Genomic DNA, 13,258 nt, shown 5'->3' with positions numbered 1-13,258 from the left:
TACTTTAAATATAGGAAGAGATGATTGGTAGGTTCAGACACTAGATATTTTAAGTATAGAAAGAGATGATTGATAGATTCGGCCACTAGATATTTTATTTATGGGAAGAGACATATATTCGGCCAGATCTGCCCACTATCATGATGCATATTTCATTGTTACATTAACTTTATCACACTGGTATATTGATAATTATTTTCAATGCAATCATATATATATATATATATATATATATATATATATATATATATATATATATATATATATATATATGCAGAAATTTGTTCTTGGATATTAACTGACATTTTCTTACTACAGTAGTAGGGTTCAAATGCCAGTGGGCTAGCATCTAAAACTGTAAATAAAATGATGACTTGATAGCTCCTGATTTATCAAACAATGACAATTGCTTTTTTCAGACTATTCTTTGACTTCATGTTGTGAAATGTTTCTGCTTTCAACTCATTCTCAATAACTCGTGAATAATGTGGTCCAAAAACATAAACTACACTCTGAGCATGGGCACACGTTATTGAGGGACCTCACACTAATTATGAAGGGTGTGCCATCCCCACCGGACATTGAGAAAGCCAAGAGGTGTGGTAATTGTGCTGTTTACAGGCTGAGTACTTGTTCTGTAATTGCATTGAGAATAATTATCAACATAAATTTTCCCAATGATGTTGTTTGCTTTTCTGTTGAAATTACATTTATTTTCAAGATACCCAACCTCAGAAAGATTGTAACATTATTCCAAGACGTACCAGCAGCCATCACATCACATGCATGTGACAACATTGTGTATTGCATAACTGTGTTTTATTGTTGTTGATTCTCAAATTCTTGTTTTTAAAAACTGGGGACATTTATTTTGTGAAACAACCGTCAGCATCACAACTTTTGTTATTGGATTCTGGGCAAAATATTGGTGCTGTGATTTCATTGCAAATAACATTGAAAATTTCATCCTTAAAGAAATATACAAGTACCAATTCATGAATTTGAAATTCACTTCAAACTCAAAAACTTGCTTCCCTGTAATGAACCATATCTCTCATGTACTCATTTCACTTGGTTATCTTGCTATTTCTGGTCATGTCTGTGAATGAGTAGGCTAATTTAAAGTAGCTCAATAATATTACTTAACATTATTTATAACAGTATTTTATTGGTCAATTGAAATTAGTTGACCTATGACCATTGCCACTAGTTCTTATGCAGTTCGAATTTGCATACCTTTTAATTTTTCTTTTGTTCAGCACCTTTTAGTTAATTTGATACAAAACAACATAATTAACATGATAATACAAAGGAGGTCTGCTTTTAAATGAGTGTAGCAAAGCAACAAATGCTTCTGCAAGTTGGAGATCAAAGCACAGTTAGTACTTAATTTGGTTCTCACAAAAACACTCGCAGACATAACTGTGATGGTAGAATGACTTTTCATGTTTGGATACTAGACAACTTATTGCATTTTAGATGATTTTACTGAAACCGAATTAAAATGTATAACTGACACAAAACCTTCACTTGGCAAAACTTATTTAATTGGTATTTATTTATGATACTGTTGCCACCAGTAGGCATTAGTGACATTTTCATTGATCAAAATTTCTTCAAATATAAAAATTAACAGTGTACTAGAAATATTGTTTAAGATAGAAAATTCATCAAAATATATGACTTATTATTAAACATTGAAAATTTCATCACACTGATTCAAATTTCTGGATATTAACCACTGTTTTTAGCAGTAAATTAAGAAACGTATCAAGGTTTCATTACCAGTTTTGATCATGATTTTATTCATATTCAGCAAATAGTGGCCAATTTGGTGTTTTCAAATTTCAAAGAAATAGAATCCACACCCAATGCTTGCAAAGGTGTTCGCTTTCTAAATCACCCTTTTACTGTCTTTCCCTTTCTCTCTCAAAATGTTAACTCTTGTGTTTATTGTCTTTGGACCAATATTTGCTTGTTAATATTTTTATATGTATCCATCTTAATATTAAATATGTTATATGTGTGTTGGTTTACTTTTATTACCCATGTAAATGACCTTTCTCAGTTTAGTATGTCATGTTTATTTCATCCTAAATCAGCTGATATCAGGAACTTTGTATACAAATTCTCTGCTTGTCCTACTTAAAAATGAACAACATCTTGTCACTGATTTCCATTTTGGACTTTTCAGTTTTTCTTGTAGACTGAAGTGTGCAGTTAGAACAAATGCATGAACTTTTTCAGGTCGTCTTAATAATATTATTAAATCAATTTATGTTCATATAATACCGGTATGTATCATTTGTTTCAGAATTTCTTCTAGCATCATATCGTGGAAAGTGTATTCTTTATTTATTTAAAGCCTCATCAGTAAGTGTTACCTTTGATTGGCTGTACATCCGCACATCTTTCCATCCATCCAGTTTTGCATTTGCATTAAGTTCAGTTTTTAGACACTGAGGTGGGGCATTTGTGTTCCATAAACACAATTATAGTTTCATAAATTTTCAGCTGCATAGGTGTGAAAGAAACTATCCATTTTGTAATTATTTCAGTGCTGCAAATTCAAAGACTGTGCTGGGGCACACATGTAGCTATCATTTTCATTGTATCTCCATAATGACAGTCCCATAATGGCACTGCATGGATCAATGCCTGACAATTTTTTTTAGAAGGTCTGTGGACTTATATAGGAGATTGGAGATTTAAATATTTCAAAAACAGCAATTGCTTTGCAATTTTGGGTTAGATACATCTTTGTTCGAGTTTCAAAATATAAATGTGTGGAATCATTTACAGTACTCAGTAGTCAATCAGATCTTGTGTAATCTATTCCTGCTTATTACAGATACTTGACTATAGTGCTTATCTGCAAAATTCGGATGTCTTGATGGCCTGGAATATGATTATTGGGTATATAAATTTCATTAGTTTTATAGGTTCTTGATGGAACTGGACGGAATGAGTTGTATCCATTTTCGTCTTCATTTTTTAAGTATAGGCTGATTTACACTAGATTCACGGCATTTTTACTATGTGTCTATATATTGTGTTGTTTCACGACATTTTTACTATGTGTCTATATATTACATATATTACATTTACTATGTGTCCATATATTACATATATTACATTTACTATGTGTCTATATATTGTGTTGTTTATCCTTAGAGTTGGAAGATGACCATGACATTAGGTACCGGTTTGGTTTCTTCACTCCCTCTGCAATTCTCTTCCGTTCAAAGTGTGTAGCTCCCGATTGGATGAGACTCCACAATGTCGAGCCATCCTGCATGCGATCTTCCCAAGACAGAGGATCAGTGTTGAAGTGTTTCTTGGATGGCTTGAGGGAATCTTTTGTAGCATTTGTTCTGACCAACCAGAGCCCACTTTCCCTCCTGCAGCTCACCATGGAAGAGAAGATCTTTTTAGTTAGTCACGTGTCTGACATCCTAATGACGTGGCCTGCCCATCTTAACTATGATTTCATCAGCAGAGTGTGAAAGCTTTGAATGCCTGCACACATAAGAACCTCAGTGTTTTGAACCGTGTCGTTCATATTATCCTCATCAGTTTCCTCAGGCTTCCGATTTAAACATTATTCATTTTCCTGGCATGGCACTGTACACTGTCCAGATTACAGAAGCATATAGCAGGGTGGATAGCAGAGTGGATTTCTCGACCTTTAGTTAGTTTGAATATGGGTCCCTCTGTGTTCCTGCACATTTGAATGTGGTCTGCCAAAGGCCAGACAAAGGTCGTGAACAGTCACATCCTGTAACATTGTCTTTGCCTGTAGTATCCTCAGACTGAAGAGCCTGCCATCAGTCCATTATCTAAGGTCAGTCCCAATATCATAGCCATGGAAGGCATCATAAACCGTGGCAGAGAACTTCATACTGAAGAGGGTTGAGTCAAACACACAGAACTGCTTGACACCAATGGGCGCAGGGAATGATTCAGATGATTTCCCATTGTCCATGATATGAGTGAAAGATGGAACTGCTGAACCATGATTGTGAATTTCTCTTTGCAATCAAATTTTGCCATGATCTTCCAAAGTGTCTCCACAGTTGACTATGTCAAAGCTTTTGTCAGGTTGGTAAATGTTGTGTTCTTTTTCTGGCATTTCTCGTGGACTGGTGTGAAATACATGCCACAATGCATTGATGTGATATATATTCCACAATGCATTGGTGTGATATATATTCCACACTGCACTGGTGTGATATACAATTTCCACAATGCATGGGGGGGGGGGGGGCGAGTGGCCGAGTGGTCTAAAGCACTCTTCGTTACGGATCACTGCCATCTCACCTCTGTCTGCGTGGGTTCGAGTCTCGGATTCGGCTAATGTGGATATGTGAGAAAGCTAGCCAGTAGCTTCTCGTGGGTCGGTGGTTCTTTCCGGGGTTTTCCTGGGTTCTTCCTCCACCATTAATACTGGCCGCCATGTATAGCCTATCGCGTGCTGAAAAATGGCGTTAAACCCTACTACAACAACAACAACAACGCATGGGTGTGATATATATTCCACAATGCATTGGTGCGATATATATTCCACAATGCATTGGTGTGATATACAATTTCCACAATGCATTGGTGTGATATATATTCCAAAATGCATTGGTGTGATATACATTCCACAATGCATTGGTGTGATATATATTCCAAAATGCATTGGTGTGATACACATTCCATAACGCATTGGTGCGATATATATTCCACAATGCATTGGTGTGATAAATATTCCACAATGCATGGGTGTGATATATATTTCACAATGAGTTGGTGTGATGTATATTCCACAATGCATATAGGGCTTTAATTTATATGTATTATCATGGTAGTAATATGGACATATAGTGTTAACCTTGTCTGTCAGTCACACAATGGTTTAGTTTTGCATTTGGGTCGTTGTAGATCCTGTTGACGAGCATCCATGTTCTATGATGTACTTCTAGCATTAAGCTGACATGATGATAAGGACAAGTGAGCTTATAGTATGGTCCTGCCTTCAGGATGTATTGTATGTCATCCTTTTTTATCGACATTGTGAAAATTGCATTTGGAGTGGCACCTTTAGCAGCTGGAAACTAGCCTGATATGGCTGTCTTTTACATCAAGGTACCCGCCTTATTACTGTCGCATTTGCCTCTCATGCCAGTGCATGTCAAATGAGCATTTACTAATAATTTTCGGTTTCCATAACTGCAGCAACAAGTTAACAAAAGGTTATTATTGATAGTCCGCATTGAACCAGTGGCGTTGTTGTCTCTACTGAGATGATCTAAACCAATCACTTTTTATGCACCTGCAAGAAGGTAAAATATATCATGCTGTGATGGCCATTTGTTCCTTTGTCTGTCTGATTTAGTTATACAGTACTATGCAAGAAACGAATCACATATTAAAGACAGTGATTTACTTGCCAATGAATGGTGCGGTACTTGCTTTTTTATCATTTATCTCCATTCCTATACTCAGGAAATATTGTAAATGATTCAAATTTTGCAATAAATAGTGGCCAACAGAACATGCTGTATGTAACCGCAATATCAAATCCCATTTTCGTATTCTTGCTGCAAATGGTGCAGTCACTATATGTGGGCCCAAATCGTGTATGAAATAAACACGATGTCAGCAATAACATACCGCATCATTGTGCATAGCAAAACACTTAAAATGAAGTGTTTTAAAATAGTAAATGTTCAGGATCGTTATGCGTGTATATAAATACATATTCATTTACTCTCTGAAGTGGTAGTGCGGAGACCTGAAAACACGTTCTCTCCTCAGTAGTCAAAATGTTTTGCTTAATGAATCCGCCACGTTTATTATAATTTACAATCAACAACTGTTTGCAATTAATTAGCTACTAAGGATCGTGGACTTTGTACTCTTTCAGTCCTCTGTTCTCATACACGTCGCTAGTGTGCTTGCCACATGGTACTTGCTGTTCTATATATAATCTTGTCTGAGGGGATAATTTTTATTTTAAAAAATACTTAGCAAACTTTCATCTTCATTTCAGTGTATGGTTGACTCTGTTAATTGCACAACTTTTGATGGAAATGCTATCGAAGGAATTGGTCATGTACTTTCTAGCTGTGATGATATTTTTGTATGTGGAAATATCACTCATCTATTTTCACTGCATTAGTTTCCTCTTTACTAGATCCGCTCCGGTGGCCTAGTGGTTAGAGCGTCCGCCTCGAAAGCGGGAGGTCATGGGTTCGATCCCCGGCCGAGTCATACCAAAGACTTATAAAAATGGTACTTACAGCTTCCTCGCTAGGCGCTCAGCATTAAGAGGTTTGTGTTAGGACTGGTTGGCCTGGTGTCCGGGTAATGTGACTGGGTGGGACATCATGCTACATATCTGCGGCATGATGCCCCAGTGCTAGACATCACTATAAACTGCCCCACTGCAGACATCGTAGCGATATGACTGAAAAAGTGTTAAAGCTACGTTAAAAATACTAATCACACACACACCCTCTTTACTAAATATAAGATTTACTTACATATTACATATTAACTTTCAAGTTTATTTTCATAACGTAGTAATTGATTTGCATTACTAGTGTAATGTCATATACATATTTTGGGATATGAGCGATAGAAGCATACACAGTTGCAACATTCCAAGTGGGCATCAGTATTCCAATTCAATGACCCTTGTTCTCTGCCTTGTTTTTTTTTTGTTGTTTTTTTTGTTGTTTTTTTTTTTTTTGTCACGGAGTGATAGGTCAACAAGGGCAATCATGTGATTATGATTGTACGATTGTAATCATCAATGACCTTATTCAACCAAGCGGGACGTGATTCGGCTTTCAGTAGTACATGTAGGAGAATAGGTCTCAAAGGGAAAGTAGATCTTTAATGTGTTTTCTCCTGATTATTTTCTTTTTTATTTGCAGAAAAGGAAATACAGTTGAAAGAATTTATTATTAGTTATGATCAAATACTTATATTTAGTAAAGCTTCAATTATAAACGACATGCAGATGGTGCAGGTGTCTGTTCAGAACTGAAATAGTTAATATCATGAGATTAATGAACCGCAAGAACATGTAAAACGACTATGACAAAGATAATATATTTTAATAAATCTTTGTGGATTAAGTAAGCTTTTTGTGAGGGAAATTCGCCTACTAATATTTAGTTCCAAAGGTCAAAGCCACAAATACCAAAATTATGACAATTGGTTTTCTTGACCATCGTGCAAAATAATTCAGAAATAATGTGCCTTTTGGTCGAGGACAGGATTTATTAATTGTTGGGTTAAAAGACATGATGGGGGACGGGGATAATTTCATAGCCTGACAGGGTGTATTTTCAAAATATCACTTTCTCCTTCATCCGCATTCCCTGCTCCACTTTTTTTTAAAGAAGCATATGCTAAAATATTTGGTCAAAATTTGTTGAAAGAGTTGTGGAACCAAGACTGCTCTATGAATGAGTAATTTTCTTGTTAATTTAATTATGAAACCTTTTTTTTTTCGAACCAAGAATTTGTAAGAGAATTTTCAGTCAATAGAGACAATATGACTTTGGATTTCTCTTTTTTTGGTCTAAAATATCAATATGTTCCAGTCACCTATTAAAAAAAATTGTTCGTCTTGTTAGACGTGTTTTTACTCTCTCTATACCTGTATCCAATAAAGTTGGTTCGAAGCAATTTATGTTAAAAATTAACCAAATGGTAAAAACTTTAATGACATTGGTGACCTGAAAGTCACTCTTGAACATAAAGTTAGGATACATTTTATCATGATTTTTGTACCCCTGTACGGGTATATAGAAATCGACTTATCAATCTCATTTGTACATCCTTCGCTCATGCAATCTTTTGAATGCACCTAGTCCCCCACGTTTAATGGATTACCATAAATCACTTTGCTCCTGAAATTTGTACCAGTTATTGCCCTTTTGACTTGCATCGGAATACAGTGTATGACAAAATTCATGTATTATGGATATCACCTGAAGATGAACACATTGACAGATCATTGTAATCCAACAATTTTTGTTCAAGTTCTTGGTCTTTGGGACTTGTGGCAGGGTTTCGGAATGTTGCGAATAACAATTTCATAATTTCAAAAGATTACCATGTAACTTTAAAAGTGGTATGGTCATCAGGTGAATATGCAGGCCACTGTTCTCCAGGACTTTTTGTTAGAGTGATTGGCATTTTCAACCTGGAATTTCGTGTTGTGTAAGACAGTAATTTGTACCTTATAGTGCTTAATGGATCGCCATGAAAAGTGTACATGTCAAGGATATCCTTCGAAGATGTGCCTGTTGACAAACTACTGTCCTCCTTAAAGTTCTGTTAGTTTTTGTCCATTTTGTCATGCATTAGAATGCAGTTTATGAAATAATGTTTTGAATGTAGTTTAACAGTTTTGATGGATCATTGTGAAAAATGGCGCATTTTAGAGTCTCCATCTGACGATTGGCAGGTCGACCAATCAATGTACTCCTGCGATTCTTTTTATGGTTATTGTACTTTTTACTTGGAGCTGGCTTTAGTATATGACACAATTTTGTGAACATAACCAGTCTGAAACATTGTACGTGTTGGTGATCATCTGAAGATGCACATACTGACAAATCAACTTCGTAGAGATGCTGTTCATTTTTGGCGCACCTGACAGCAATACAAGACAGTCTTGTCAACACAAATATACTTGTAAGTTCAAGTGGGCTTGGTCACATTGAACTTCATCGATGACGCGCATACTGAAAACTTTTTATTCGTGATATTGTTCGTTTTTTAATTGCAGCTAAATGTAAATAAACCTTTAAATACCCATTTTAACAGTCAAAACTTTGACAGACAACATCCGGGCATGGAGGTTTTTCAATTTTAAAAAAAAATGATATGCCATCAGATATGATCTCTGTTAACAGACATAAAAAATAAAAACTTTGAAAGAACTTCTCAGATACTGTTTAACTTAATTTTACTAATTGACGGACAACATTACTGAATAACGAACATTTATGTTTATGAACGAATGATTCAAATTGTGATAAAATACGGCTGGCATTACTAAAAGTTAGACGAATTGTACTCAAACCCGCTCAGCAGGATTTGCCCTAATTTGACAGAAGGTATTAATAAATAATGCTAATTCACACGCAAATATGCATAGATAGGCATTCAATCGACTTACCCCCACCAAAATAAAGCCACAGAATTATGAGGTTTTTTTCTTCTTTCAGATAGCATTCTTGCATGAAGGCTGTTCAGACTTGTACACTGTTCGCAGAGTCCCCATAAGATATGGCCCTGTAACCAAAATGTGTAATAAATATCTCAAAGTACTGCTGAAGATAATTTGACCAATCAAACTTTAAAAAAACGAAGAGCTTTTTAACGGTGTACAGATGGCGCAGACCTTTTATTAAATATGGCTATACATATTTTTTAAAACTGAAAAAGCACCATTAAGACTGTTAAACATGATTTGGTCAAATTTTACAGAGAACCTAGTCACAAAAAGACATTAATAACTGGTGCCAATTGTGATATGCCATCAAACAACGCAATTACTGAAAGAAGAAAAAAAATTCTCAAACACTCCCTAACAGAATTTGACAGAAAACATCTAGCATGGAGACCTCTAAGTTTTTCACAGATGATATTAATCCAGTATTCATTGTCGCTTGTGTTACTACAAATATTAAAACCCATAAAATGCATCTCAAAACCTTTCAACATAGGTTGGCCATTGTTTCACAGGTAGTATCCTGGCATACGACCTTTCAAGCCTGCACAAACGATTACGAGCTAGCATCGGAAATGTCTGCCATAAAAATTAATATAAAAGAAATCAAATAAATGTAAAGTACGATACTCTATTATATGATTTATTTGGTCCAGATGCCGTTACATTTGACTTTATGATTGACGTTAACAGGTGAGCAATCTCAAACCCGCTTGTGTCTCTTGTTGCGTTTTTGCAGAGAGTAGAGTGCCAGCTGTACATGTTCGAGTTTACATATTTTTCTCTTTGCTTTAAACTTCAAAATGTTTAAACACTTTTCTATTATTAGTATTAAATAATGTAGGATAATGTATGCTTTAATTACCGTGCTTTTAATTCGCAATTGAGCTTGCCCGCAACATGATCCAAAATTCAAATGTGAAGTTCAAAGTTAAAGGATTAAAATATGACGTTGATTCAGTGTTAGCGATTAATTTTCCCTGCGTTGCAGAAGGTGAAAACGGCCTTCATTTGGAACCATTTTATACGTTTGTCTGTCCATCTGTTTTGCTTTTAAATTTTTTATTTTGATGTCTATTATTATTCAGTCATCCGTTAATTTTAATTTTTCTACTTATTCTGTACAATTTAAATAATTCCGTGGGAGTTTATCAGGCTTACCGCGAAATGAAAGCGTTTAGATCGACGGATACGGTCACAAATGCGTGTTCTTGAATGTTTTCGTCTCCCAAAACTATTTCATTGCTTCTCGTTATATTACTTGATTGCTTAAATTCCTGAGCCAGACAATCCGATTTCCTTAATTATAATTGATGTGATGTATTTGTTATGGTTTCTAATGGTAGGCTTTCTTGTCGTGGTGTGTTGTGTTCATTTAATCAAACATATATTTTCAAAATACCACACATATCCTAGCAGTAGAACCAACTAAGCCACCATGAACAAGACTTAACATAAATTTAATGAAATAAAAATAACATATATTGTTACAGTTGTTGTTGTTGTTGTTGTAGGGTTTAACGCCATTTTCCAGCACAAGATAGGTTATACATGGTGGCCAGTATAATTACTGGAGGAAGAACCCTGGAAAACCCCGGGAAGAACCACCGACACACGAGAAGCTACTGACAGGCTTTCTCACGTACCCACGTTAGCCGAGCCTGAGACTCGAACTCACGCAGACAGAGGTGAGATGGCAGTGATCCGTAACGGTGAGCGCTTTAGACCACTCGGACACTCGGGGCCCCTTATTGTCACAGTGAAAATATTAATAAATATGGAAAATATTTCATGATAAATTGTTTCTTAATAAAAAGTGTCAAGAGCTGCATCTGTAGGTCTCAAAACTAAGAACCTGTCATACCTACTTCTCAGCGTGTTTTTCTTTATATACTGTCTTCTGTTTATCTTTTATGGAGTCGTATCATTCTCGAAATGTCTATTAAATGAACTATGCTACCGCATTTAATGGGCGTTAAAAGCACACCTAACTGCGAACACTAGCGTAAACCTAGATATAATATTAGTGCTTATTCGAGTCTGTGCTGCTTGTGTTTGATTACATAACTAGCAGTATAGCCTCGGATTAGCCGGCACATTAAACTATGGAAGATAATAGACTCCATTATTCGTACTTGAGTAATACACGAGACAATATGGTATATTCTTTATCGCTTAGATCTAGTGCAGGTGTAATCCCACCGACTGAAAAGAAACATGCCATTTTACCTATGAGTTACAAGAAAAGAAAAAAGAAAAAAAAAAAAAAACATTTGAAGTAAAGCAAATTTAAGAATTACATGAATTACATTAGATTGAGTTACAACGAAAAGTTAAAAAATGTTCTCTCTTTCTATGTCTAGTGAGACTGAATTATGTCAATTAGCAGATGAAGTAATCCAATTAGTTTTACACGTCTCTTTATATGTACTTGACTTTTGATTCTACTGACCGATTTTTAACCTTGGTGCCATCTTTTTGTACACTTAAAAGATTTTATAAATTAGTCACACTTCTCAAGCTGATTAGGAACTACTCCACATATGCCACTTACAACAGGTAAGATTAATTACAAAATAATTTTTATATGGCACTAAGCTGAGACTGTACTTTGTTAGGATGTAATTCTCAATTTGCTTCTCATGCGTCTTTAAAATATTATGTTACATGTACACTAATGCCGTTCGTTACTCGGCATCATTATTTTCAGTTTTCAAAGTCATATACTATGGCACATTAAAACGCACCCAGTGATACATCCCACGTGTGCATTTCACTGTATTTACCCTTTTTATACCGTTGATCCAACTGTATATATCATAGACCCAGATTTGTTGTCGATTTATGCGCGGGGAAACATGGGTTTATGCTTTATCGCTTGACATCACACGTGGGCGCTGATTGGCATCGTATTACGTGACGGATAGACCGTATCGGTGGCCTAAGTAGTTAAATCATCTGCCTCGGATGCGGGAGGTCGCGGGTTCGAACCCAACCGATTCATTCCATAGTGTTATAAAAATGGTCCTCGCAGCTGCCTCGCTAGGCGCTCAGCGCTAAGAAGTTGGTGTTAGAACTGGTCGATCTAGTGTCAGGATGATGTGACTGGATGGGGCATTATGCTACATTTCTGAGGTATGATATCCCCGTGCGAGATATCACTATAAACTGCCACACAACAGACATCGTAGCGATATGATTGAATTTTTTCAACGCTAAGTGAAACGTATAAATTACACACACACACACACACACACACACACACACACACACATTTAGGTCGACGCTATTTGCAGTTGGATGCGAGCAACACATGATTTAAAAATCCTGCAACCCCTGCACGCAAAATTTAAGTAGTTTGCTAAACTTGTTGAAGCAGCTCAAAGCAATCAATGTACATCCGCTTCAGAACCAGTCTCTACAAAAGGATTTTGAAAATTGAAAAGATGTCACTGGTGAGGCATTTTTGCTGCATATCATATGAAGTCCGTAAAAGTACCTACCTTTTCACCTAGATATTCGAGGTAATTGCTGGAACTACTTGTTCTCTGGCGTCATTTCGTCTGTTAGTTATTACATAAAGCTGTTTCGCTTCACAAAAGAGATATCAAGGCCGATTATGTTGGTCTATAGATGCACACAACGGGACTGAGAATGGGTATATGAGTTGGGTAGGTCATCAAGCTTTGGGTTTGTTAACTGAGCCAAATAGGGGACATATTATATGCATGTCTGTAGCTTCTACTTTGAGATCTCTTAGAATAAAAAAGGAAAGAAAAATAAAAGGGAAAGAAGCTAATTAAGCTACCAGCATCATCCAGTTATAATTAATGATGTCACAACGTAATGTAAAATAAAGTTAATGCTTTGCCGCATTGATCTTATGTTTTAAAGTGTTGGAGCCAGTAAAGCCACCATTATCAATTCTGTGCTACAACCCTTATATAGAACTCATTCACATATAGCACAGGCGACAATGAATAATACTGCTGTGTTGGATTTTTAGAAACCAACGTC

At 35.9% G+C, this 13,258-nt stretch overlaps 1 non-coding gene across 1 annotated transcript; it reads left to right on the top strand.

The window, feature by feature from the left end:
• Positions 1-6,185: 6,185 nt before the first annotated feature.
• Trnas-cga (transfer RNA serine (anticodon CGA)) lies at positions 6,186-6,258 on the top strand. The gene has a single exon. It is a non-coding gene; the product is annotated as a tRNA-Ser (tRNA).
• Positions 6,259-13,258: the final 7,000 nt, after the last annotated feature.

Source organism: Sinohyriopsis cumingii, chromosome 6 (genome assembly GCF_028554795.1).
Source record: "Sinohyriopsis cumingii isolate HCF-2022 chromosome 6, ASM2855479v2, whole genome shotgun sequence".
Classification (NCBI taxonomy): Eukaryota; Metazoa; Mollusca; class Bivalvia; order Unionida; family Unionidae; genus Sinohyriopsis; species Sinohyriopsis cumingii.
The sequence above is the reverse complement of the archived record's forward strand: the minus strand, read 5'-3'. Positions and strand labels throughout refer to the sequence as shown.